The sequence below is a fragment of the Pteropus medius genome, unplaced genomic scaffold, assembly GCF_902729225.1.
Source record: "Pteropus medius unplaced genomic scaffold, Ma_sr-lr_union100, whole genome shotgun sequence".
NCBI classification, from domain to species: domain Eukaryota; kingdom Metazoa; phylum Chordata; class Mammalia; order Chiroptera; family Pteropodidae; genus Pteropus; species Pteropus medius.
The window spans coordinates 8,241,104-8,268,483 of NW_024346771.1; positions in this window are offsets into that span (position 1 = coordinate 8,241,104).

A 27,380-nucleotide genomic window follows, 5' to 3' on the forward strand; every position below is an offset into this window, starting at 1 on the left:
ACCTTCCCCATCACAGGCCTCATCTCCCTCCTGTACTTCTGAGTCATGTTCCACGAAAAAGTGCTCAAGTCTCATGAGCTCCCAACCACGTCCTCATCTCCTGCTCACCTCTCAGATCTCTGCAGTCTGATCCTCACCCGCCTCCACTGCTCTCACAGGGTGTCCCACCACGTGCCAATGACCACATACTACACAGCCCACAGGCACTTTGAGACAGCCCCATAAGGGGAACTGGGTGAATGAGGGCACAGTGGTGTGTGTGTGTGTGCCTGTAATGGGTGCTGGGAGCCACAAGACACTGGGAGGGACTGGAACAAAGGGCAGTAACTAGCAAGAGAAGCTTTGGTGGGCAGTCTAGGAGGTTGGGCTTGGTCCTGTGGATGAGACCTCAGGCCTGACACAGGAGAAGCACTTCATAAGTGTTTTCTAAACACAGCAATGGGCTAAAGCGAGAGACCGATGAAGAAATCCCCAAATCATGATGCTTCCCTTGATGCGTTTGTGGAGGGGTGTGTGAAGGTGGTCAGAGTGGCAGAGAAAGGCCAGTTAGGAAGCAAGAGATACAGAGGGCCACGGGGATCTTACAGCTGGGAAGCTGAGGAGAGGAAGGCCGAGGTGATGATCAGGAAGCTGCCATCAAACTGGGGTGAGAGAGATGGGGGAATCAAGAAAGACCTTCTGGCCATGGAAATTTTATAAGTCACCGAGCCAATCCTGTGCAGGGGCCCTGGAAGTGACAGAGAGGGTGAATCGTTTGTGTACACACACACACACACACACACACACACACACACACAGATCGAAGAGCCACGCCCTGCTCCCCTTCAAACACCCATCCTGCATGTGAGTACTAGCTGGGCTCAGGCTGGTCCCGGTCCAGGTTTCCTTCTGATGACATAATACTTTTGAGTCTGAACCAAACAACTCCTTAGCAATAATGGGGCACTTATTGGAACTGGAGGACTTAACTATAAATATCCTAGAAACCAAACAAAGGAGTTGATCGAATGTGGGAAAAGTTGATCAAAAAAATTGTGTAAGGTCCTTGAGCCTGTCCCTGGAAACAAGACAACTGGCTAATAGCAAAAAGCCGTATAGGCTTCTGTAAGAGCCAGGTGGTCCAGGCAGAACCAAGAGCTCTGGACCACTGCGTCCAAACTGCAACTCCTCTGCTTGGTGCTGTGGGATCCCCTCGCTTACCTGCTGAGCGTGGTGTCTACACTTGTAAAAGAGTTTACTGATTTCCCACTCCTTAGTTGTTCCAGGACTGAAGAAAACAAGGCGCAGTTCATGAAGACTTGGCATGATGCCAGCCCTCTCTGAGGCATGGAGTAGATGCAGTTTTCCTGACTTCAGAAGCAGCAGAAGTGTTTGTGGCTACAGTGCTCAGGAAAGCCCACCTAGAGGCAGCAGAAGGTAAGGGGCTTGGGGCCCTGATAACAAATTACAGATGTCCAGTGAGGCAGGAGCGGGGCAGAAGGCAGATGGAGAAGGGACTCCATTTGGCAAGGTGGGTGCCACAGGGATGGGGCGCAGGTCTCAAAAAGAAGATGAAAACTAGAAAAGGGCAAGGTTTGGGTACAGACATGGTGAGCTGGGTCCATCTCCCGCCTGGATCCAATAGCATCCCCAAGAGCAAGGAGAACCCCACTCCAGAGCCACAGTGCCCAGCTGCATCTCAACCCAGTGCAAAGTTTCCAGGAGACAAGTAGAGTGGTGTGCCACTCTAACTCCCCAAGTCTTGTCACCCCTCTTTTTACTAGACTCTGGACAGAGCCGGCAGTAGAAAGGGCAATAAATCTGTCCAATGTCTCAGCGGGAAAAGAAGGTAAGAGGCCTCACTCACACAGTGGTACCCAGCCTTGTCCCCAGCCTTTGCCAGCCTCTCACTTCACATGCCACAGACTTGCTCCCCTCCCACTCCCCGCCCCTCGTCCCCCACCTCGTGCAGGCAGTCGTCCCTCTGCTCTGTCCGCTTAGGGACCCTAAGGAGGGGCAGGCCGCGGGGAGACTCAAACAGTCCTCACTGCTCCGGGTCACTTCGTCCTGTAACCCGGCCCTGGCCTAGGGGAGCAGTAACTGGAACGGCGACACCCCTCCCCACGCAGCTTCCATCTCCACCCGCCTCCCAGCTAAGTTCTGCTCCCCGGACCCGGCCCAGGCCCTGACCCAGGGGAGCAGTGATCTGGAGTGGTGACTCTTTAGGATGCTGCACCCATCTCCACCTGCCCCGGCTAAGTTCAAGGAGGTTGGGCCACTCGCTGCTTTCCTGCTGTGCGGCCTTGGGCTAATAGCCCCCCTCTTTGGCTCTCCCTGCCTCCGCCATTGAGTGCAAACTGCACTGCTCACTGGAGAGGGAGCGCGGAGGCTCTGAGCTCCGGGGCCGCACGGATGGGAAATGTGGGGCCGGGAATGCTGAGGCCATCTCCGCACCCAGGTGTCCCTCGGCACCACCAGCCCCAGGATCTGCCTGGAGGACGAGGGGGCCCAGGAGGCTCGAATTCCTGTCCCTTCCCAGAGGGTCCACCCAGCTGGAGCAGCCACACCGGCATCGCGGGTCAGGCTCGCTTATACCGCCGGCTCCAGGGACACGGACGGCCATACCTGCTCTGGTGGCCCACACCCCGCAACTACTTCCCCCTCATCCTTACCCCACAGCCCCAGCGCTGCGCGGAGGCCCCCACCTAACCTCCTCCTCTTGCTAAGTGATACTGGTCAAGCCAGCCTATTCTCTGGGCCTCAGTTTCCCCATCCGTGCAGCATGAGGGGAACATTAAAACCTGGACACACCCGCCTTTTCTCTCCAACCCGCAGAGCTAGGAGCTCCACCGATGCGCGTGCCGCGCGCGCCCTCTAGTGTCCAGTCCCATCGCTGCACCGAAGCCCCGCCCCTTTTGTGAACTGGTTAATAAAAGGCAATAGAGAAGGAAATGGGATAAATGAACCACAGGGTGCATAAATAATAGGTGAGTGATGGTGAGGGAGTAAACATTTGAATAGATGGACATTAAAAAGAATGTATGCACAGAGTGAATAAATGAGCAGTAAAACCGAGTCAGTTAATGGGCTTGGTGGTAACTATTTTCAAACGTCATTAAGAATAAAAACTGAGACTGCTTGTCCTGTCCACAAGGCCTGGTGAATGGCATGAAATCCTGCCCATACACTCACCCTCATCTTATTTTCCTCCATCACCCCAAGTCCTTCTCCTTCTCAAGACTTCTGTACCTGCCTTTTCCTCTACAGGAACTTCCTCTGGAGCTCTCCTGTGGCTGCCACTCATCTTTGGGCTCCAGCTGCCTCATTCCTTTCCTGGCTCTCTCTACAGGGGGCTTCCCTCTCAGCAGGGTTACCTTCAGTGTCTATCTCTCCTTCCAGACCTTACATTCTGTGACCGCCAGGCATGCCCGACAAACACGTCTCCAGGGTCTGCTGAGTGCCCAGCGCACAGTAGGTGCTCAAGACAAATGAAGGAATAGGGCAGCTTGCTGGTGACCTGACCCCACACAGAAGCTTTTGGAGTGAGCTCCCCTTCCAATCCCATCCACCTGGCCTGGAGCAGACAGTTTGAGCCTGGATTGGAGAGTGAGGAGTGGAGGAATCCAGGAGCCTAGGATCCAAGCCAGAGAGTCTAGACTGGGGCTCTTGGGGGCTGCCAGCTTTGCCCACCTCAATCCTAGCAGGGAGAGGGGACCTGGGGGAGACATTGGGCTATTGACACAATCCCATTCATCCTGCTGGCCTCACTTCTCCAGGCTGGGCCTTGCCTGGGACAGGGTGGTTAAAAGAGCTGTGTTAATTAGCTTTGATGATGATCGCAGAGCAGCAGCACAGGTTGGCTTCGGTCAGCCTCCAATGATAACAGCACACACTCTGCTGCCTCCCCAAGTCCCCATAGTCGACTTCCCTGCTTCCTCCCTTGATTCCAGGAAACCTGCAGATTTCAGTGCAGTCTAATTAAAGGGGCTCCAATAGATAAAAATCATGTCTAATTGCAGAAGGGCTCCTTCCTTGTGAGCCCCACCACAACTTAGCTGATCAAAGCGGGTAAGGAAGCCCCAAAGCTCATTTTCTTTTCCCCATCTGTGCAGTCAGATCCACTTCACATCTGCTATCTGGCGAGCACTTCCGGTCACCTTAATTTTCCAGTTAGTTTGCTCTTTCTAAATTTGCACACAGGAGTGGAAGGGTATGCTGCACTAGCTCATCTCAGTTAACTAGGGGAGGCAGTGACTTGTGGGTGGGGGGCAGCTCCTCCAGCAGGCCCCTAGGAGCACAGTCTGGGGTAAAGCAGGCAGACTGGCTGGGAGGTGGGAGACCTGGGTGCCCCCCTGGGTCAGGAGCTCAATGTGGGACCCCACGACTCCCAGGGAGGTCCCAAAAGTGGTTCCCCTCATCCAGGCGGGACCCAGAGTGCCCACATAGGAGGACCATGCAGCATTCAGCACCAGCATCGATCGGGCCAGTGGCATTGCTTCTCCACACCAGCTGTCCCTCCATTCAAGTGACCCAGGCCCAGCAAATCTGAGTCCTAAAAGGTAAAGTTCTCCTTTTTAAAGATGAAGTACCCACAGCTGGACTGGAACTCAAACATGGGACCACCTGACCTTACAGCTTCTAGCATGTGCATTTTCACTTGCTCCTGCCCCCATGGTGCCTACAATAGAGTCTTAAAATATCACTGGAATCCCTCCAGTGATGTGGGTGATGGTGGGGAGGCAGTGAATTCCAATGACAGTTCAATGGACAAGACTCCTTCTTAGCAAATGCTTCTTTATATGGAGCTGAGAATTGTCTTCTGTAACATCAGCTCAGAGACCCTATTTCACCCTTGAGACCACATGGCATGTCTGTTCTCATTGCACACAGTGACCTTGTAAATAGTGGATGGCCACTACTCCATCAGCCCTCCCCACTCTTCTCCCACTCAGCATCCCAGGTCCCTTCTTGACTCCAATGCAAAGTTTCTTCCTCCTCTGCACCACTTTCTCCCATGATACTGATTTTTCTTTTCAAGCAGGCAGTCAGCTTGGCCAGCATCCCACTGAGAAAGCTATCTCCCCATGGTGGGTGATCACAAATCTCTGTTCTGCTCCTTTAGCCTCAGATGGACTCCTTGCTGTGTCTGGATCAGAGGAAGATATGGGCAGTTTATCCACAGAATTGGAGTCCACCGCCCAAGTTCTCTCCTCTCTGAGATGTCTCCCTTCACTTTCCTACAGCTGTGGTTGCTCCAAGTCTGTCCTCTTGTTTTTCAAGCCAGTGAGACTCTGGGTTTTCTGTCCCCACTTTCACATCCCAGTGGCTCACACTGCTGCCAAGCTCCCTCTGGTACAGGGAACGCTGGAGCCTCCCCCCACACCACCTGTCTCTCAAAGCCCCACCACAGCATCCTCTTGCTTTGGCTCACTCTCCCATGCCTTTCATAGTTGTTTCAATATGTGTCCACAGTTTACAGTTATGACCCGTGGCAGGGTTAATTTAAGAGAGCTGTTCCACCCTCACCGTTAAGACTGCACCAACCTTCAGTTGTCAGTTTTCTTTTTATAATCTGGCCTTGGGTCTAAACCCCTCAACTGGTCAGCACATGAGTTACATCAGCTCCCCAGGTAATTGATTCCAAAGAACAATTCCAAAGAGGAATACCTCTTATTTCTCCCTCCCACTCCCATGTTTAAAATAAGAACCAAGCACTTTCCCTATAATTTTAAAAGTTAATTAATGGTGGAAACTCCATGTAGCACCTTTACCAGCTCAAAGTGTCCCAACACAGAAGGTCCCAAGTGGCCTCAGTCTGCACAAAGCTGTGCCCTCATCTCTGACCTGTGAGGACCTCTGGGACACCTGCTTTCTTGTCCATCCCCACCATCTAGCACCCTGTTGCTGACCCTGAGGCTAAGAGGCAGTTAAGATTTCTTTCCCATGAACTCCTGTCCTTCCTGCAGCAAGAACCCCACAGCAGGGTGAAGCCCCTGAGGTCCCGCCTCCCTGCCTCTGAGCATCTCAAGGCTGCAGGGCCACTGTGCTCCTGCCAGCCTTCCATTCACGGGCAAACCATCTAAAGAACCTTCTGCGGCCCAGGAGGGGGGTATAACGGGCAAGAGAGCTTTCCCTCTTCTCGGCCAACAAAACTCATTTCTTGTGGCAAACACAAAGATTCACCACTCAGAACCCCCAGACTCAGCATCAGGAGTGGGGTTCACTGGCTGCTCTGACACTAATTCCTTTAGGTGTGTTCAGCTTTCAAGGCAAAGTCACTCTTTTCCCTCTGCAGTCCCCAGCCAATAACTGAGCATGTTAGGGGTGTGAGGGCCTGGTCATTTCCCCAATGCAGGACACCAGGACATGTGGGACTCCAAAACAGGCAGAGCCTCAGGAAAGACAGCCATTGGTCTGGAACCCCTCCCCGCTCCCATGGGCTAGCGGAGATGTGGTCAGATCTCACCATGGTCTGGAGGTCCCCTGCACAGTCTCACTCTGCTCTTTTCCTTCCAAGGTTCTACCCCCGATACATCTTTTGTCCTCCCACTCCATCCTTCCAACCCTCTTTTCCTGGGAATACTCTTCTAAGCTCCCTCTGTGACCCTCCCTACCCTGCTGGAGTCCTCTGCCTCCAGCCTTCCCTGTGCACTGGGATCTCTGCAGATGGATTGCACAGCCCTCCCTGTTCTCTTCACAGCCAGTCTGCGTAAGACTTGGGCATCGAAAAGGCCCTATGGTCACTATCCCCAGTCAAACTAAATCAGGTCTCCATGGTAGCTCTATCTCCAGGCCCTGGAAACCACCAGACCGGTTCATGTGCTCTCCACAAAGACTCATTGAATTAGTGAATAAACAAATGCACCAGGGGAGTCCCACAAAAGAAGGGGAGAGTGGTCCTTTTGCGGATGCCCATGAGGACAGGAGCTGGAGGGCATGCAGCCAACACCCGCATGGAGGCCTCTCGGAAGGGAGCTGATTTTAATCATGGTGAGAGGGGGCAGTGAACACTGAAGAAGTGACAGGTTTTAATTTGTAATGGTTTCTATCCTAATTTTCTGCTTCTATTCCACTGACAGGCTCCCCACACTTAAATCAGCTTTGTCCTTTCAGCCCAAGGAGAAACAGGGAAATCCAAGAGCGAGTCAGTGATTTGAGTAGAAGGCCAGTACAGGGAAAGATGGATACGGGTGACAAGAGAGGGGCCAGTTGGACGTATGAAGAGCTGAAGTAACCCAGGTGCACGCCTTTCTTAGCAACAGTTACTACCGCACATTAGGGTGCAGGACTTCACTGCACACAAGCCTTGCCTGCACCACACCACTCTATAAGGATGATCTGATGGTCTCCATGTTTAAGCCGAGAAAACCAAGGAATGAGGAAGTTGAATAATTTGCATGAGGTCATACAGCTAGCTCATGCTAGAGGTGGGATTCATGCTGGGGTTCACTGATCCTGTGCTCAAGTTCCAGGAGGACAACAAAAGAGCAACCTGAAGTTTGCTAAGGCCCTGATTCCAACCCACCTGATGAGAGCTGCCTATGCAATCCCTGCATTCGCGCTGTGGCCGTGAGCTCTTGGCAGGAGGGCGGGGGTGGGGGCGGTATTAACTCAATTAGATAATTTGCATTAGCACCCACTCTGTGCTAGGCAGTAGATGTTAGGAAGCACATGGCTGCTCCTGCCTTTGGATGCTCGTGGCGAACACAATGGCTAGGTGGCTCAGCACATGTACCATGCGGACTGTCTCTGCAGAAATGGGGACAAGCACTCCTCAGCACTTGGGGGAGGAGAGGAGGAGAAGGCAATGTTTTAGGCAGGAAAGGTCTGTAAAAGCTGATTCTAAAGAATCAGCAGTGTCAGGCCATGTGTCATGAGAGTCAGGGTCCTCCCAGCAGAAGGAATGTGTGTGCAGTGCCAGAGGGCACACAGAAGTGGAGAGGAGGTGTTTGGAGTTGGCAGTGAGAAAAGCCTGGGGGACAAGCTTACCTGAGGAAGAAGGGGCTAGTGAACACAGAAGGTTCCAAGGAGGAGCTCAAGGCAGGTGGTATGTCCCAGGGGTGAGCATGGCTTGCATGGTTTGTGGGAGTTAGGGCTATTGAGATGAGGCTCTGGTGCTCAGCCTCTGGTCCCATGGATGATGTGCTGGTGGGAGATTTTTGCAGGTATCCTACCCCAACTCACTCCCTTTCCTTGTGGACCCAGGAGTCCAATGTGGGCTGCAAAATGCTGAGTTGGAAAACAAGAAATTTCACCTTGGTAGTAGACTTTCACCACCTGACTGCACATTAGTCTAGTCAAGCACATTGAGAAACCAAGAAGAGGACCCAGATTGTAAACAATGTGCTAAAAGGTGTCTGTCTTGTGCATTGCACCATTCCTAGCACCCAGACAGTGTCAAGCACATAGGAAGAACTCAAATAATATTGGATAAATGGATGGCTAAATGGATGGATGGATGAATTAATGAATGTGAAATCTGTTCTACTGTAAGGGAAGCACTTACTTGCACAATTTACTAATTGACGCACAAACATACACGTTCACCAGCACACATTAAGACAATTGCACTCCCCTACACACTCACAAATTTATGCACACATAAAGAAATCAGCCATACCGATTCTGGAGAGGTGGCCTAGTCACAGATGCCAATCTATAGACAGTGTACTGGACAGGCACCAGTCTTCCTATTAGTGCAGGTCACCCATTAGTGGCCCCGAAATTGATTTAGCAGGTCAAGACCAGTGTTCTTTGATAAAGGAAAAAGAAAAAAGAAAAAAAAAACAGAAAATATAGAATGGAAACTATCTAGAGGTATGAGAGTATGTTCTAGCTGTTGAGACTTTGAGCTTTATGTGCACACCTGTCCTGCCTGGCTCACCATGTAACACAAGTTCCTTACAGTGAAGTTGCTGTATTTAAGCTGAGTTGCAGCGAGAACTCTCTGTCCATGGGTCTCTTGGCTCTGATGTGGCCTCTCAGGTGTGGAGAAGGCCATTTGCCTATCTGTGAATACTGTACATCTCTTCAGCTCCAGAGAGCAATAGCCTCTGTTCTCCAAATGCTCACAGTCAAGTTTTAAAAATCCAAAAATGGAGGGAAACTGCAATGTTAGTGTTATAAAACTGCAATTTAGTGTCAACATATAGCTCACCGGGGATGCAGAGAGTAGTAGGAGGTCCAAGGATAGTTTCGATATGGTTGTGACATGGACATAAGCCCTTAAAAATACTGGAATTTAAGCATACGGAAAAGAGGAGGAAGCAAGGGAGCTAGGAAGAGTGGGAATGGTAGGGAGGGCACCCCAGGCAGAGGGAATGGCATGGGCAAAGGTGAGAAAACTTAAGGGAACACAGTGCCTTCTTAAAGCAGAGGGTTATTTTGTCACCTGAGCATAAAGCCCATTAAGTGTATGCACTGAGACAGTGGCTGGAAATATCAGTGATTTGGGGCTTGATGCACACATATACTGTGGTTCAGCTCTATCTGTTTTGCTCCAAGTGATCCAGGGCAGACAAAGCAAAGAGAGGTACCCAGAGTCACAGAGCTCTTGGGACAGTCTCCAATCCATGGAGATCCCCTTCCTCCCCTCAATTCCCAGCCTCCAGATCCTGGATTAGAGCTCTCTACTTTGTTTTACCCCATCTGCATCAGCTGAGGAAGCACCAAACATTTAAGAGTCCCATCAAGTCCTGCCGACCCTACCTGTACATTTCTCCCCACTGCCCACCTTGAGGAAACAAGAGGGGACCACCCCCACCAGCCTAGGCCCCAGAGAATGCTCAGAGTTTCATTTATCAGGATGTTAGTGCCACTAATTCACCATGCCAGCTGGTATGGTGTCAGCCAGCACTTTCCATGTTCCCATGGAGGGAGGTCACCTTGCCCCAGAGAATAATCTTGCATGCAACCATACATCCCTTTATTCAGTGTAAACAAATGGTGTAAATTTTGGCTCCCTTAGAGCAAGTGAAATGTAGCCAAGCTACATGGGGCACTGGTCAGTGAGGCTCTGCTTTGCCATCTCACAGCTCCTCACACTCAGGAAGGCAAGCTGGCACTTCCCTCATAGCCTTGGACCTGCCCACCAACCCTATCCTTCAGGTGCCGCCCAAATGGTTTTGCCTTAAAAAGACAGTTTCCTCTCTGTTAGAGTATTCCAGTGAAACAAAACCAGTAGAAGATAGATGATAGATATAGATTGATGATGATAGATAGATGATAATGATAGAGATGAGATGAGATAGATGAATAGATGAATGAATAGATAGATAGAATGATAGATAGATGATAGATAGAATGATGAATAGATAGATAGATAGATAGATAGATAGATAGATAGATAGATAGATAGATGATAGATAGATGATGATTTGTTGTAAGAATTGGCTCACAAGGTTATAAAGGCTGAGAAGTCCCCAGATCTGCAGTCCAAAGACTCAGAATGGGAGAGCCGATGGTGTAAGCTCTAGTTCTAGTCTGAGTTCAAATGTCTCAGCTCAAGGACAGTCAGAGGAGCAGATTCCCTCTCACTCAGCCTTTTGTTCTGTTCATATCTTCAACCTCCTCACATTAGAGAGGACAGTCTACTTTACTCAGTCTACAGGTTTAAATGTTAGTCTCATCCAGAAACACCCTCACAGACACACCCAGAATAATGTTGAATACCTGGGTAGACCTTCCCCAGACAAGTCAAGACATAAAATTACCCTTCACACTCCCTAAATGCATGCTTCACCCCGCTACATTACAATAGGAAAGCACTTACAAGATGGAGCACTGTTTATTTGTTGACCTGTCTGTGGCCTGTCGCTGTCCACCAAAACCTATGTCCAGTGACAGCAGTTACTTTTCCTGTCTCACTCATGCCAAACCATAGGGCCTAAAACAGGACCAGCACACAGTAGGTATTCGGAAAAGGTTTGTTGAGAGAGTCAATAGATGAAAGGATTAGGGTGGTGGGAACCTGGGTACTTTTTAAATATATTCTTAGTATTTTTCTGTATTTTCTATATTTTTAAAATGGATTATATCTTACCTACAAATTTTTTAATGTAATAAATGACATAATTTTAATTACTGAAATACCAATTTGTGAAAAATCTCTGGATGCCTTTCCTGCTAATGTTTTTTCAACCTGGGACCAATAAAGGCATCTTTTTTTGCCATCTTTTTCCATGAGGGCCTCCCAATCACCTTTCTGAATAGTTAAGACTCATTGTTCAGGGAGAAATGAAAGGTCTATTTTCTGTGAACTAAACATTGTGACAGCAGTTCTCTCTCTAATCCTCATGACGCATCAACCAGGCAGGCTGACCATACTTTACAGAAGGAGAAACTGAGGCTGGAACAGTTCCTGGTTCCTGGTCCTTGTTCAATGCACAAACCAATGAGCTGTGATGTCAGAGCTGGCTATAAGAGGAGTGCCAGATCCAGAGGAGGCAAGCAGGGCTAAATGTCACTATTTCTGCTTTCTACCAAAATCCCTTTTACAATGTTCTTATCACGCCTGTGTGTTAGGAAGTGTATGTAATGAGCATGTTCATGTGTGCTTTGCAGGCAGATGTCATGCACATCGCCTTGCCTATGGATTCAGAAGTGTATATGCAGAGTTCCAGTCAAGATAATGGAGTAGGTAAACACTGTGCTCACCTCTTCCCATGACCACACAAAATTATAACTAAACTATAGAACAACTATCATTGAGAACTGCCTGAAATCTAGCTGAACAAAAGTCCTATAACTAAAGATATACAGAAGAAGCCTCATTGAGACTGGTAGAAGGGGCAAAGACAAAGAAAGGGCTAGTTTATACCTATGTGTGACAATTAAAAATTGGAAGAGATATCTATACTGCAGAAATCCCCCCTGAGGAGGAAGGTCCCAGCCCCACACGAGGCTCCCCAGCCCAGGGTTTCAGTGTTGGGAAGAGGAGTCTCCTATAACTTCTGGCTCTAAAAACCAGCTGAGATTGTGGCCAAGTGAGACAGAGGGCTGCTGGAGATGTAGGCATTCCTCTTAAAGGGTCTATGCATGGACCTACTCACTGACTGACTCACTCGCTCTGAGTTCCAGTGCTGGGGCAGTAGCTTGAAAGGTGCTAGGGACATACAGATAGGAACTGAATTGTCTGGCTTCAGGGTGAGGACTGAAGAAACAGCTTTCTCCCAAACAGAAGTGCTGGCAGAAGACACTGGTTTTGTGTTGAGCCCTTCCCTCACTGAGATTGCACATACAGGCAGGTGCCATATCTGCGTCTCTATCAACCTGGCTAACATACTTCACCTTCCCTGGTGATTCTCTACAACCCTGCCCCATCCAACTTGTGGGCCTGCCCAATCCACTTCCAATGGGTTTTCCATACAAATGGCCTGCCTTGGCTCATAAAGACTTTCGTAAAACCTCTCAAAGATTCGCAAACCCCAAGGCCTCAGCATTCCCTGTACCTCTTGCTAAGCAGCTTCAAGCCTGGCACTAACATCATCTAGCCTCTCTCAGGTACTCTCAAGCTCAGCACAAGTGGCAACTTTCTGAAGAGCACTCTGTAGCTCAAACCAAGGGGCCTCGAGCAGGGCACAGGCAGCAGCTGACGTTGGCCTGCACCAGAGCCCCTCCCAGGAGGTCTCAGAACCAACATACCTGGCAGCCAGTTTCAGACCATACCAGACTACCACTTAACCTCCTCCACAAACGACACACCAAAAGGGCAGACTTGGCAGGTACAAGAGCATTGCTAAAGCAAATTCTACTCCATAGGGTCAGTTCTTGAACAACAGCTCCTCCACTGTAGTCACAGCCAGTTCTCACAACCAATCAGCCTGAATGTCAATCCCTCCCATTGATGTGTCAACAATAATCAAGGCTCAACTACAACAGGAGGGCACACACAACCCATACAAGGGACACACCTGCAGGTCTTGGCTCAGATAACCAGGGAGACCGTGCCGCTGGGCCCCATAGGACATCTACTACATAAGGCCACTCTACAAAGACTGGGAGACATAGCAGCTCTACCTAACACATAGAAACAAAAACAGGGAGTCGGCCTAAATGAGGATACAAAAAAACATGTTCCAAATGAAAGAACTGAGCAAAGCACCAGAAAAAGAACTAAACAAAATGGAGACAAACAATCTACTAGATGCAGAGTCAAAACACTGGCTATATGGATGCTGAATGATCTCAGTGAGAATTTCAACAAAGAGATAGGAAACATAGAAAAGAACCAGTCAGAAATGAAGAATATAATTACTTAAATAAAGAATACATTAGAGGCAATCAACAGTAGATCAGATGAAGCAGAGGATCAAATCAGAGATTTAGAAGATAAGATAGCAGAAAACACTCAATCAGTACACAACAAGAAAAAAAGAATCCAAAAATATGAAAATATCTTACGGAACCTATGGGACAACATCAAATGTACCAACATTCACATCATAGGAATACCAAAAGGAGAAGAGAGAGCGCAAGAAATTGAAAACTTATTTGAAAAAATAATGACAGAAAACTTCCCTAACCTGGTGAAGGAAATAGACATACAACCCCAGGAAGCACAGAGTCCTAAACAAGATGAAGCCAAAGAGGCCCACACCAAAATACATCATAATTAAAATGCCAAAAGTTATAGACAAAAAAGGATTGTAAGAACAGCAAGAGAAAAACAATTAGTTATCTAAAAGGGAGCTCCCATGAGATTATCAGCTGGAGTCTCGACAGAAACTTTGCAGGCCAGAAGGGATTGGCACAAAATATTTAAAGTGACTATAACCAAGATTACTCTACCCAGCAAGCCTATCATTTAGAATTGAAGACAGAAAAAGAGCTTCCCAGACAAAAAAAAAAAAAGGCTAAAGGATTTCATCACTACCAAAACAGTATTACAAAAAAAAAATAAAACGTTAAATGAACTTCTTTAAGAAGAAGAAGGGAAAAAAATATCACAAATATGAAGAATAAAATGGCAATAACTACATATTTATCAACAATTACTTTACCTGTAAGTGGTCTAAATGCTCCATTCAAAATACATAGGGTGGCTGAATAGATTTTTTTAAAAAACCTTACATATGCTACCCACAAGGAACTTGCTTCAGATTGAAAGACACACACAGACTGAAAGTAAAGGGATGGGAAAAGATATTTCATGAAAAAGGAAACAACGAAAAAAGCTGAGGTAGCAATACATATACCAGACAAAATGGCTTTAAAGAAAAGGCTGTAACAAGAGACAAAGAAAGATGAAGTAATTCCACTTCTGGGTATTTATCCAAAGAAGCCCAAAACATTAATTTGAAAAGACATATGCTTTTATATTTATATGTTCACTGTAGCATCATTTACAATAGCCAAGATATGGAGACAATAGATGAATGGATAAAGAAGTGGTACATATATACAAGGGAATATTACTCAATCATAAAAAAAAATGAAATCTTGCCATCTGCAATAACATGGAAGACCTAAAGGATATTATGCTGAGTGAAATAAGTCATACAGGAAAAGACAAATACCATACAATTTCACTTATATATGGAATCTAAAAAACAAAGTAAATGAACAAATAAAACAGAAACAAATGCATAGATACAGAGAACATTTTGATGGTTGCCAGATAGGAGGGAGTTGGGGAGATGGGTAAAAAAGGGGATGAAATTAGGAAGTACAAATTAGTTACAAAATAATCATGGGGATGTAAAGTATAGCATAAGGCATATAGTCAATATTGTAATAATTGTGTATAGTGTCAGATGGCTACTAGATTTATCAGGGTGATCACTTTGTAAATTATATAAATGTCTAATCACTGTTGTACACCTGAAACTAATATAGTATTGTAAGTGAACTGTAATTGAAAATTAAAAAAATATTTTAAAAAGTAAAAAGAAAAAAGAAAAAAACATTCATGCAGTGTATGGTTGTAGTCATATGTGCATTGTGTGTATATCTTGTACATGTTTATCTGTGGGAGGCTCTTTATGCTTTTGTAGTGTACATATATGTGTTGTGTCTTCTGTGTATGTGTGTGTCTATGTTTCATACTTGGGACAGTGCACAGGAGAAAACATATAGTACCTGCTCCCAAGAAGATTCTAGTGTAATTAGGAAGAAAAAACAAACATGCAAACACATTAGGGTAAAGCATGGCCTTTAAGAGTGGAGTCATGTGACCAAACCCAGATCCAGCACTGATGGACCAGAAAAGCTCTGGGGCTCATCAGCTCCACCACTTATAGCTGGGGAATCACACCCAACAGACAGAACCACAGCATTCTTGTCTCTACTATGGGGCAAACGGTGGGCTCCAATGAGGACATCCTGAAAGCAGGATTAGAAGAGTTAGCCTCAGATATCTTTCTGGGAAAAGAAGATAGCTGTGAGCTGGAACATTTGGGGAAGCCTCCTGGAACAGACTGGGATTGAACTGGGTCCTGGGGAATTCATCAAAAACAGAATATGGCCATGAGAAGAAACAGGCTGATAAGACCATTTCTCCATCAAACCAAATCCCTTTGTCTCAAACCCAATCAGGACATACCCCTTCAGATTGACAGAGAACCTCACACCAGCCCAACACACAGCCCCATCTGTTCCCAGCAAAACCTCAGCTTGTTCTGCCCCTGTTATGGCTGGGCACTCCTGGGCCAGCTACTTCACCCTTTTGGTGTCCTCGCTTTCATCACAAAAACCCTGATCCCTCTTGCAGGCTGAAGGAGCAAGACTGAGGAAGACTGGAACATGTACCTCTCTCAATTAAAGGAGACTATGTCATAGTAAAAAGGGAAAAAAACATGCTCTCATTTGTCTGTGAATTCTCGTGTATAGAGAGTTTTATCAGCCATGAAATTAGCCCTGCATGCTCTCCTACACCAGCAGCCTGGTGAGGGCTAGGGGGGCAGGAAGGGCACTGTCTCAGAGCCTCCTGTGAGCCACGGGGGACCCAATCCTCAGCTTAGCTCTCCCTGCTGCCAGTAGATAATTTAAAACAGCCTATTTCATGGCAGCCATTACTGTGGGCCAGGCCACACACAGCCATCAAGGCACATAGCAGAGCAAGGACACGAAAGCTCATCTCTATGCTCCACTGGCCCTGGCTCAGTCAGAGGACACAAGAAACCAATTTCTGCAGAGCGCACCTGAACAAAGACATCCTCCGCTTCTGAGGATTCCAGTGTTATACAGATAAACTTTGAGTCTTAGACATTTGAACTTTAGGATGTCAATATGTGGCTGTAGGAAACACACAGGTTTTACTAGAAAATCCAGGCTCAAACCTTGGCTGCCCTACCAAATAAATGTGACCCTGAATAAGTTCCTTTATGTCTGAGCCTGTGTTTCTTCATCTCACAAGTGGCTGGGGTGAGGGGTGTCACAGTGCGGCTCTGTGGTGGAGGAGAGCATCAGATGAGGCTGGTGCAGTGGATGGGCAGTCTGTCTGGGCACTGGATGTCTGCATCACCTGTTCAAGGGGCTGCCTGAGACCTAAGAGGTCAGGGAACAGTCCTGAACTCAGGTTTATGGTGCTGCTGAGGGAACTCACACACACACACGTGTGCACACACACATGCACACACACAGGCACACACACATAGCAGAGCCCTGGCCTGTGGAGTGCACATTTCCCAATGGCTCCACTCAGCTAGAATATCTTTCTGTGCCTGCCTCTCTCTGAGATGAATTCTGGCAACATTCACAGAGTCAACTGACTGACCCAAATTTTCAGGATGAAGGAGCATCAGAAATGTTTTTCTCCATCTCTACCCTCTCCTGGCCCAAGTATTATTCAGGTGATTGCCCCTTTAAGGAAAACAAGCCAACAAAACAAAATAAAATGAAACATTTATTCTCATTCTCCTCATTCTCTCTCTCACTTCTCTCCCTCCTTCCCTTTCTGAGAGTCTGCAGCAGTGAATGAGGATGGGACAGCCAGAGAGACCTCAAACACAGGAACCTCTCTGCTGTGGCAGTATGGGAGCTGGCCCATCAACATGGCTAACATGGGTCACCTCACCCTGGTGATTCCCTGAGACCCAGCCCTACCCAACTTGTGATTCCGCCAAGATCAGTTCTGGAGGCTTTTCCATACAAATGGCCTGTCTTGGCTCATGCCGTGGACTTTCTTAAAATCTCTCAAAGGTTCACAAAACCCAAACAAGCAACCTCTGGCCTCAGTGTGCCCTATATGTCTTACTAAGCAGCCCCAAGCCCAGCACTAGCAGCAGCCAGCCTAAGTTAATGGCTTGGCCTTTCTAGGCACCTCTAAGCTCAATGCAGGTGGCAGCCAAATGTGGATTGCTTGACAGCTCATGCCAAGTGGCTCCAGGAAGGGTACAGGCTATAGCTGAACTTGGCCTGTGGTGGGGCCAGTCCCAGAAGGCTAAAAAGTTGGCATGCCAATGACTAGCTTTGGACCAAACCAGAGTACTACCCAGAGCTGCATCCAAGGCCAACACACCCAAAGGACAAACTGGGCAGGCACCAGAGCCCTGCTTGAGCAAATCCTGCTCTGTAGGATTAGCCCCTTACTGGCCAGTCTTCACTATCAATCAGCCCAAGGATCAATCCCTTCCACTAATATGCATACAGCAACCAAGCCTCAATTACAACAGGAGGATACATACAACCAATACAAGGTACACACCAGGAGTACCCAGCTCAGGTGACCAGGAAAGACTGTTCCTCTCGGCTCTACAGCACATCTACTACATAAGGCCACTCTACTAAGACTGGGAGACATAGCAGCCCTACCATACATATAAAAATAGACACAAGAAGGCAACCAAAATGGGGAGACAAAGAAACATATTCCACATGAAAGGACAGAACAAAGCTCCAGAAAAAGAACTAAACAAAATTGAGACAAGCAATCTACCAGATGCAGAGTTTAAAACACTGGTGATAAGGATGGTCAATGAACTTAGGGAAAGAGTAGATGAACTCAGTGAGAACTTTAACAAAGAGAAAGAAAACATAAAAAGTGGAGATAGAAAACATAAAAAGGCACCAGTTAGAAATGAAGAATACAATTATCAAAATAAAGAATATATTAGAGGGAATCTATAGATTAGATGAAGCAGAGGATTGAATCAGAGATTTAGAAGATAAGGTAGCAGAAAACACCCAACTGGAACAGCAACAAGGAAAAAGAATCTAAAAATATGAAGATAGTTCAAGGGGCCTCTGGGGCAACATCAAACATATCAACATTCACATCATAGGGATATCAGAAGGAAAAGAGAGAGCAAGGAGTTGAAAATCTATTTGAAAAAAATAATGACAGAAAACTTCCTAACCTGGCAAGGGAAATAGACATACAAGCTCAGAAAACACAGAGTCCCAAACAAGATGAATCCAAAGAGGCTCACACCAAGACACATCATAATTAAAATGTCAAAGGTTAAAGACAAACAGAGAATCTTAAAAGTAATAAGAGAAAAGCAGTAAGTGACCCACAAGAGAGCTTCCATTAAGACTGTCAGCTTGTTTCTCAACAGAAACTATTCAAGCCAGAAAGGATTCGCACAAAATTACTTTACCCAGCAAAACTATCATTTAGAATCGAAGGACAGATAAAGGTCTTCTCAGACAAGAAAAAGCTAAAGGAGTTCATCAAGACCATACCAGTATTACAAGAAGTATTAAAGGGACTTCTTTAAGAAGAAAAAGAAGAAGAGAGGATCAAAAATATGAATAATAAAATGGCAGTAACTACATATCCATCAACAATTACTTTAAATGTAAATGGATTACATGCTCCAATTAAAAGATAGTTGGATAAATGGGTAAAAAACATGACCTTTATATATGCCACCTACAAGAGACTCATTTCAGATGAAAAGATAAACACAGACTGAAAGTAAAGGGATAGAAAAAGATTTTTCATAAAAATGGAAACAAACAAATAAACAAACAAAAAAGATGGGATAGCAATACTTATACCAGACAAAATTGTCTTTAAAACAGAGGCTATAACAAGAGACAGAGAAGGACCCAGAAAGCTCACTTTTGGGTATTTATCCAAAGAAACTCAAAACACTACTTTGAAGGGACATATGAATCTGTATGTTGCAGCATTATTTTCAATGATCAAGATATGGAGGCAATCTGGGCATCCACAAATGGATGAATGGATAAAGAAGAGGCAATACATGTATACAATGGAATATTATGCAGTCATTAAAAAAAAGAATGAAATCTTGCCATCTGCAACAACATGGGTGGATCTAGAAAGTATTGTGCTGAGTGGAGTAAGTCAGACAGAGAAAGACAAATGCCATATGATTTCACTTTCATATGGAATCTAAAGAACAAAATAAACAAACAAAGCAGAAACAACTAATGGGTACAAAGAACATTTTGATGGTTGCCAGATGGGAGGAATGTTGTGGGGCAGAGGGAGGATGAAAAAGATGAAGGGATTAAGGGTTAAAAATTAGTAGTAACACATTAGGAATGGGGTTGTAAAGTACAGCATAAGGAATATAGTCAATAATATTGTAATAACTATGTGTGGTGTCAGATGTGTACCATATATATTGGGGTGATAGCTTTGTAAGTTATTTAAATGTCTAATCACCATGTTGTACACCTGAAATTTATATAATATTGTATTTCAACTATATTTGAAAAATGAAAAATTTTTTTAATTAAAGAAAGTTCTAGAAGAGGGGTTGGTTATTGATCAGTTCTGGGTGCTAAAGGAGAAGGTGGGGCCAAGAGCCAGATACAGGATTCTAGCTTTGGCAGCCTTGTGTCCAATGGATTATTGATAGAGAAGGAGAACGCTGGAAAAGGATATGTGTGGGGAAGATGAGGAGCTCAGTGTTAATGGGTTAAGGTCAGAATCCAGATTTGTCCAGTAGATATTTGCATGGTCAAGTATGGATTTTAGGAGGGAGTACTCAATAATCATAATAAATAGCACTTAATTGGTGTTTATGATATACCAGGTAGTATTCTAAGCACCTTCACGTGTACTATTACTATCGCCTTTCTGCAGATAAAAAATTGAGGTATAAAGAGTTTGTGACCCCAAGCTCTTAAGCACTATGCTGCCCTCCTCCTTAAAAGGAAAAAGGCTACGACCTCATATGTAGGGGACTGAGAATAGCCTGTTCAACAATCAGGAGTTCACAGGGGCCCATGGCCAGAGCAGTTTTAGTGAAGGGATGAGGTCAGGTGCCACCTTCCATGTATGTAGGAAACAATGGGAGAAGAGAAATCCCAAAGCTGTGAAATGGAGACCAAATAGAAGGCATTAGCTGAAGAAAGCTGAGTCAAAGTAGAGAGTTTTTTTTTTTAATATTAGTGAACTTGAGTGGATTTAAATGCTGTTGAGAAGGAACCAACACAAAGAGGTCTGAGGATACAGGATAGAGAAGGGATGGAGTCAGTGCAATCAAATCCCCAAGGAGACAGGAAGGGCTGGAATTCAGAACAAGGTGGAAGGTTTGGTCCTTAGCAATGGGTGGTCCCCACTGAGGAAGAAAGGAGGAAAGGAGGGAGGGAGATGGGCAGGGAGGAAGAAGGGAAGGGTGAGGGCCAAAGCAAGACACAAGTCAATTTGTTAATTTTCTGGGAGAGTAGGGGATTCCTGTCTGACAAAGTCCTCCAATTACTCCATCAGCTGAGATGAGGGCAGTACCATAAAGAATTGAAAGGTGTACAGCTGAAGAAGGTTTTAAATGGTCACTGTAGTGACAGAAGGAATGTTTGCTAGCCAGAGACTCACACTTACATCTCTTAGATGAAGGAATTTGGAGCTTGTGAGGGTGGGGGTGTGACCAGAGCCAGCAGAGAAAGTCTCTTCTTTCATGTTCTTAGCAAGGCTGAGCTAAGTGAGGATGTGGGCATCTGTGTTTTGCTCTAGTACCATCTGATTAGGGATGAAAGGCTGAGATGCCTCCTGACCTGGATACAAAAGGTTAAGTTTTTTCATAGCTGAAAATTAATAATTAGACTATGTAGCAAAATCATAATTCATTGTAATATGGCAAGGAATAAAACAGTATATTGACCTCCCTCTGTCTGACCTCTAAGTAACTCTCCTGGGGAAGAGAGAAGCTGGAACAGTGAGAAGACAAGGTGAGACTACCTAAGGTGGCCGCTCTGAGACAGTGGTCCTCCTGTCTCAGAATGGCCATCTCAGGTCAGTGTCCACCTCTGCAAGATGGCCATGTGGGTGCCTGCACAGCCCTGCTCATCATTGGAGCTGGCAGTCAGAGAATTCTCCACAATGCTAATTACCAGGCAGAGCAGTGATATTCCATAATTAAATTAATTCAATATGGTCCATAAAACAGAACTAGCATGACCACTCATTGAGCTCCCACACAAGGTTATGATTGCCTCATTTCATATTTCTTCACTCCAAATCCCCAGCACTTGCCAGTGACAGAGATTGTTAAAGTTCCTATAATTTAGGTCTTTTTTTTCCTTCCTAGGAAAATAAATTACCTAAACAAATTGAATAGAATAAACAGCTTGAATAGCAAATTATAAAGTTGCCTAGTCCAGCAGTACAGGAGGTTGTTATTCACAATATGTCACTTTAAGATAAGTTAATAAAGAAATATAGACAAGAATCCATTTTTGGTCATCATTAGTATATGCAGTACAAAAAGCTACAGGGTATTCAATTAATTCTAGACCATAATTATGGAGCATAAGTCTTGCATATAAATCCACTTTCTTTCTTTTTCCTTTTTTCCCTTCCATGTAAAAGGAAATGCCATTTCCAACCAGAGTTCGAAAGGAGGATAGACGGCTGCTGCCCAGCCACAGGGTTCAGAGGCCCCAAGAACTTATGTGAGAGCTTCAGCCCTGAGGTACTTAATATACTTCTCACAGCCAGAAAATCATAATTACCATCTCTGCAATCATTTCTGGTTTTTTTCCACCTGCCATCTGTCAAGAGGTGCTGGCCACCTAAACCTCTTGTAACTCCTGCAGTCACTAATTAATCCCAGAGGACAGCACGAGATAAGTGGAAATGCATTATTTTTAAAAAGATGGAAGGAAACCAGTCATCGTAAGATGCTACACAAGGAGGGCAACTCCTTGAGTCACTGTGGGCAACTCCTTGGGTCACTGTGGAAAAACAAAACGATAGAAGAAATGATTTGCAAAGTGCAAGCTTGGTCCTTGACATTAAATGTTAGAATTTGCGGTTCAAAGTAGAGAGTTTCAACTGCTGGGCTCTAGAAACATTCCTCGGGGTTACAGGAATTGTTATGCACTCAGAGTTCACACCTAGATGCTTTTAGAAAATCTGAATTTTCTGTTTCTCAACTCAGTTTCTCTTCTGCCTCCAACTCACAGGTATATTGTCTCTCTTGGTGTCTTGCTTGATAAGGACACCTCTACTGATCAACTTCCCTGTTTGCCTTTAAATATACATTTCCCAGGTCTTGAACACAAGAGAATATCTCCAAGTCACTTTTCTCTGAGGATGTAACTGTTATGAAGTTCCAGTCCCAGAGTGTGGGGCTCACCTGCCATTTCTGTTTTCCTGATAGCACTTCTTCTGGCCTCCCACTGCCTTCTCTGCCTAAACAGCACACTTGTGATCTGGGCTGGCCACTCGGAGTGACTGCTACTGTGGCCAATCAGAATCTTCTTAGAGGCTCTCTATGGGTGATTAGGCAGGGAAGTCACAGATACTGAGAACCCACTAAAGTGGGGACTGTGGACCCATCTGTGCCACCTGCCTGAGAAAGGTGTACTCAAAGCAAAGCCCCCAAGTGTGACATCTTCTGAAAGACTCTTGGTGACATCCTCTGAGATTCTGGACCTGACCATGCCTGAGCCAGCTTGCCCTGGACTTCCAGTTTGAAGATCCAATATATTCCTTTATGTTATGAAGATAATTTGAGTGGGTTTCTGTCAACTGCAAATTAAAAGGCCTGCCTGGACAGACACTTCACCTGAACCCTCACTGTCTCTCCTCTGTACTTCTGGATTCCCACTGCCCTCTCCCTGCCCAGGCAGCAGCCAGCCAGGTGGGGCTCTCTGCAGCTGGGAGGGCTCATGAATGATTGGAGCCATGGTCTGAGGCAGAGTGGTGCCTGAGAGAGTGGAGGATTGCCTCAGTGCTTCCCACCGTGGCCAACAGAGGGGCGCTTCTATAGCTTCTCAGGGTCTGGAGAACACCCAGTCCTTCCATTTATTCATCCAACAGACATTGTTGAGCATGCATGACACAAGGGATACCCCCAAAATAAGACAGACATGACCCCTCCTTACCAGTCCTGGCCCCTGCCCAATGCTGGAGGCTACCCCGTTGCTGATTCTGCCTCCTCCCATCCCAAGATCCCACTTTCACATGTATACACACACAGGCATACACACTTATGCACATGTGCACACACACCCACACAGAGACTCATTCACATCCATGTACACACGTGTACACACAGATACACCCATACTCAGCAGCTCCATGTTTGAATACCACTGTATTCCTGTCAAATCACTCTTCTCCACCTCCTCTCTTCCTCCTTTGCCATCCCCTAGCTAATCCTTCTGAAACCTTCAAGCTCAGCTATCACCTCCCCAGGAAACCTGCCTGCAGAACCCCTCCTCAGGTTCCCACATCTAGTATGTCTAGCTCCTCATCTCATGTGCCTACCCTGTGGAGAGCCCCTTCTTCCCTTGGAGGCTATGGGAACTTAGCTCACAGCTCACTCTACCACCCAGATGAACATTTAGAGAAGCTTGTTCTCACCAATTCCTAGTGAGTTATCAGGTATTTAGGAGCATATCTATTGCCCCTAAAACCAATGCAATTCACTCATCAATGAAAGTTCACCAAGCTTGCTAGGGGCCAGGGACTCTGCCAGGTCCTAAGAGGGGGTGAAGGAGCAAAGACCACCTCCCTCAGAGTGTTCCAGAGGAGGCACGCCCTCAGAGTGTTCCTGCCGCCCTCTGCCATCTGCCTTTTAGAGTCCTCATCAGAGCCTAGAGACCCTGGCTGGAGGCCATGGGATTTGACTTGGGGACAGCAACTCCTGAATCACAAAGTTGTCAGAGCTCCAGAGGCTCCTGGTGCTGTTGCCACACACTCACGTAAGATGTACTCAGCCCACATGTCTGGAGCATTGGTGACAACCTTGGGCTCAAGGCCATGTTCCCCTAGAAAAGGGACTTTAATGCCTCCCCATGTTTTCTCTTTCTTTGGTCATTTATTGAATATCTGCTCTATATCCAGCACTTCACATATAATCCTCCTATGACCTTGTAATTTACAGATGAGGAAAGTGAGAGTCAGAGGGGCCTACACCCTGCTGGATGAGGAGTAATCAGGACTGTGAACGTAGGCCTCCCTGACTCCATGGCTTAGCATGGCACTGCCGGATCCAGGGGTTTCCTGAACCAAGCTCATGGGACTGGGTGAGAGACTACTATGACACCCAAGGGGCAAGTACCCACAAGAAAGAGCAGAGGGGCAGAGGAGAAAAGAGGCTGTGGTTCCAGGACCCTGGGCAGCACTGTCATGGCTTTCTGTTCATGAACTTCCCATGGGATCTGGCTACCAGAGTGCTCACAGGATAAATCATCATAGGGCCTCTCACTGAGGGTTTCCCATGTCTTTTCTAAACACTCTGTACTTTCTGGGGAGGGCTGTCACTCTGGACCCTTAGCCTGGATTTCTTTCCTTGCTGGGTTTTTATTCAGGCTGATAATTCAGGCCCAGACGATGCTTTTCACAAAGCTTCTTATTATGCTACTAATACCAGGACTGAATGAAAATAAAGTGGGATGGTCCAAAAACATCCAGGCTGTGGTCAGGTACCCTGAGAGGTGAGCTTGCAATCTGAGAGTGATGGTCACCATGTCCGTCACTGAGTTTAAAACCAAAGAAAAACAGGTTTCATAGAACTTTTCATCAAAATAGGTTTCAGACAACTTCTTTGAGGGGAGAGCCTGGGTGAGTTACCCAGTGTGTGAATCACCAGATACAGAAATCACCCAGTATGTATCACCCTGCTGTATTCATCCCATGGGGCAGATGGGTTTTACACACAAGTCAGCAGCCAAGTCCATAAACCACAGGCAGAGTCACAACTTCACCCTAAGGAGCATTGTTAAAGTTAAATCACAAAGTGTCAGAGCACTCCTGCAGCCCTCAATCCTGCCCCTCCACCGTCTACACACCTGTGGCTGAGACACTGCCCACGCCCCCTGCCCTTTGGTTTGTCGGATTGTTACTGGAGCCTTTGGAAGAAGTTGATATTACAGAAAAGAAAAATGTTTGGGCCTACGAGCCAAGCTTGGACAGAAGAAGGTGGTCCTCCCCCCATGAGGACCCATGGGCTGCCTCCTCTGCCTCCACCACCCACTCAGCACACCTCCCACTCACACCCAGCTCCTTTGGTCTGTTTATTCACCCCTATTCTTCCTCTGCTATAAGTCCTTCCTGGGACCCCTGTATAGAGCGTGGAACTTCTCATTTATCTTCATGTTTCCAGGGCCTTGGAGCAAGCTTCAATCTAAGCACTAATTCATTGGTCCACTAAGCCCTTCATTCTTCTATTCAAGTGTCATGTATAGACAGCATGCTGTAAATATCTAACAGACCACTCAGGAGCCCCTTCATGTAGGGATGTCAGCCTCTAAGTACAGGCTCTTGCAGGGGTCTCCATACCAAGCAACGATGAAGGACTGTCTATGCATTGAGTCCAGATGTGGCTGCTCTTGGTCTGAAACCCATGAATCCAAATTAAAAGCTATTCTCCCTCCCCAACTTTGCATACAGTAGAGGAACAAGAATGGGGGAACCAGACATCTGCCCCCATTAGGAAAGGGTGGAAACGGATTCACTCAAACACACTGGTCCACTAGGATTCTGGGTAGACCTGAAGGAAACCCTATACCCAGGAGGCGGGGGATCGTTCCTTAATTAGGTCCTAATTCTGTCCCAAAGGTGGGTCTTCACAAATGGGTTTCCGGGAGCCTTTGGCTCTGTGCTTATGGAAGCACCTGAATTTTCTGTTGTTCTCACTGGTTATATCTAAAGAAGGCATTAGGGAATGTGTTCTTTTTTCAAGGCTGAGTATCTCATTCTACTTCCTTTCTGTAGAAGGTTGAAGGACCAAGGATCATTTTAATTCTCAGTTACAAACCATTTTAATCCAGACTTTTGGTTTGTTTAACCTCTCTAAAAAAACCTAAAAACATAGCTTCTTACCAATTTGATTCTAATCGATTCCATGTGCTATTGTCTTCTGTGGTAAAATTCTCTCTCTCTCTCTCTCTCTCTATTCTCTCTCTCTCTCTCTCTCTCTATCTCCACCCTCCCCATCCTCCCTCCCTCTCTCTCTCCTTCTCTCTCTGTCTCTCTCTGTCTCTCTCTGTCTGTCTCTCTCTGTGTCTCTCCCTTAATTTCAGATATCTAGGTTCTCAGTCTCTTTTCCATGGGCTATTTTACCCAACAAAAAGGATTTATTTGTCATCATCTTAATCCATTCAGATGTTTTAAACAATGGATGTAACGAGCAAATTTTTATTTTGGTTCTTGCTACAAGTCTGAGTTTTAACTTCCTTTTTTCCTCAAGCATAAATGTCTCAATGTTAATTTTTATTATTTAGAATTGAGAAGCAGTTGTTTTGTCCAACCGTATAAGTCCCCAGATTTCTAGACTCTATTCTCTTTTATTTTCAGCCAACAGCAACCAACATACACCATTAACAGTCTGCTTTATAAACGCTTTCCTTTTAAGTAAGAGTGTTTAATAACTTGGGTAATTATTTATTTTTTGAGATACCACAGGTGGTACTGTTATCAAATATTTTACCAGCACATGGCATGAACCACCCTCCTTCCAGCCTCCAGTATTGACTGTGGTATCCTTTCCTGCAATGGTGAAAACTCACAGAAGAGTAGATTGAATGAGTGGAGAAAATAAATCAAGAGTCCAAAATAATTTTGAGATAGCTGTTAAGCATCTACTGTGAGTTTGGAATTCAGGGAAGGAGTTCATGATGAAGATATTAACAAAGAAGTCATTGGCTTGTTTGTATACTGAGAAACACAAATAAATAAAGTAAATAATGAATTTATTCTGAATATTTTTTTTTAATTTAGGTTCTCTTAAACAGGGCATTTTCCAAACTCAACACAATGCTGGAGACTTTGTTACACTCATGCAACCATATCTCACTCCCATCATTCAACCAAGAGAATCATTGCCTTCAAGAACACCGCTACCAAGAGAAACTGTGGTAGCCCTCAGACATCCAGCAGAGGACAAAGCTTGTGAACTATCAGTCCCCTAAGACTGTCTAAGTACTTTTCAGGTCTAACAATCTCTGACTGCATGCCTATAAATTAAATGCACTATGCTTTTTTTATTATAGACACTAAAATATTTAAAAAGTTAAAAATTAAGACTAATCTT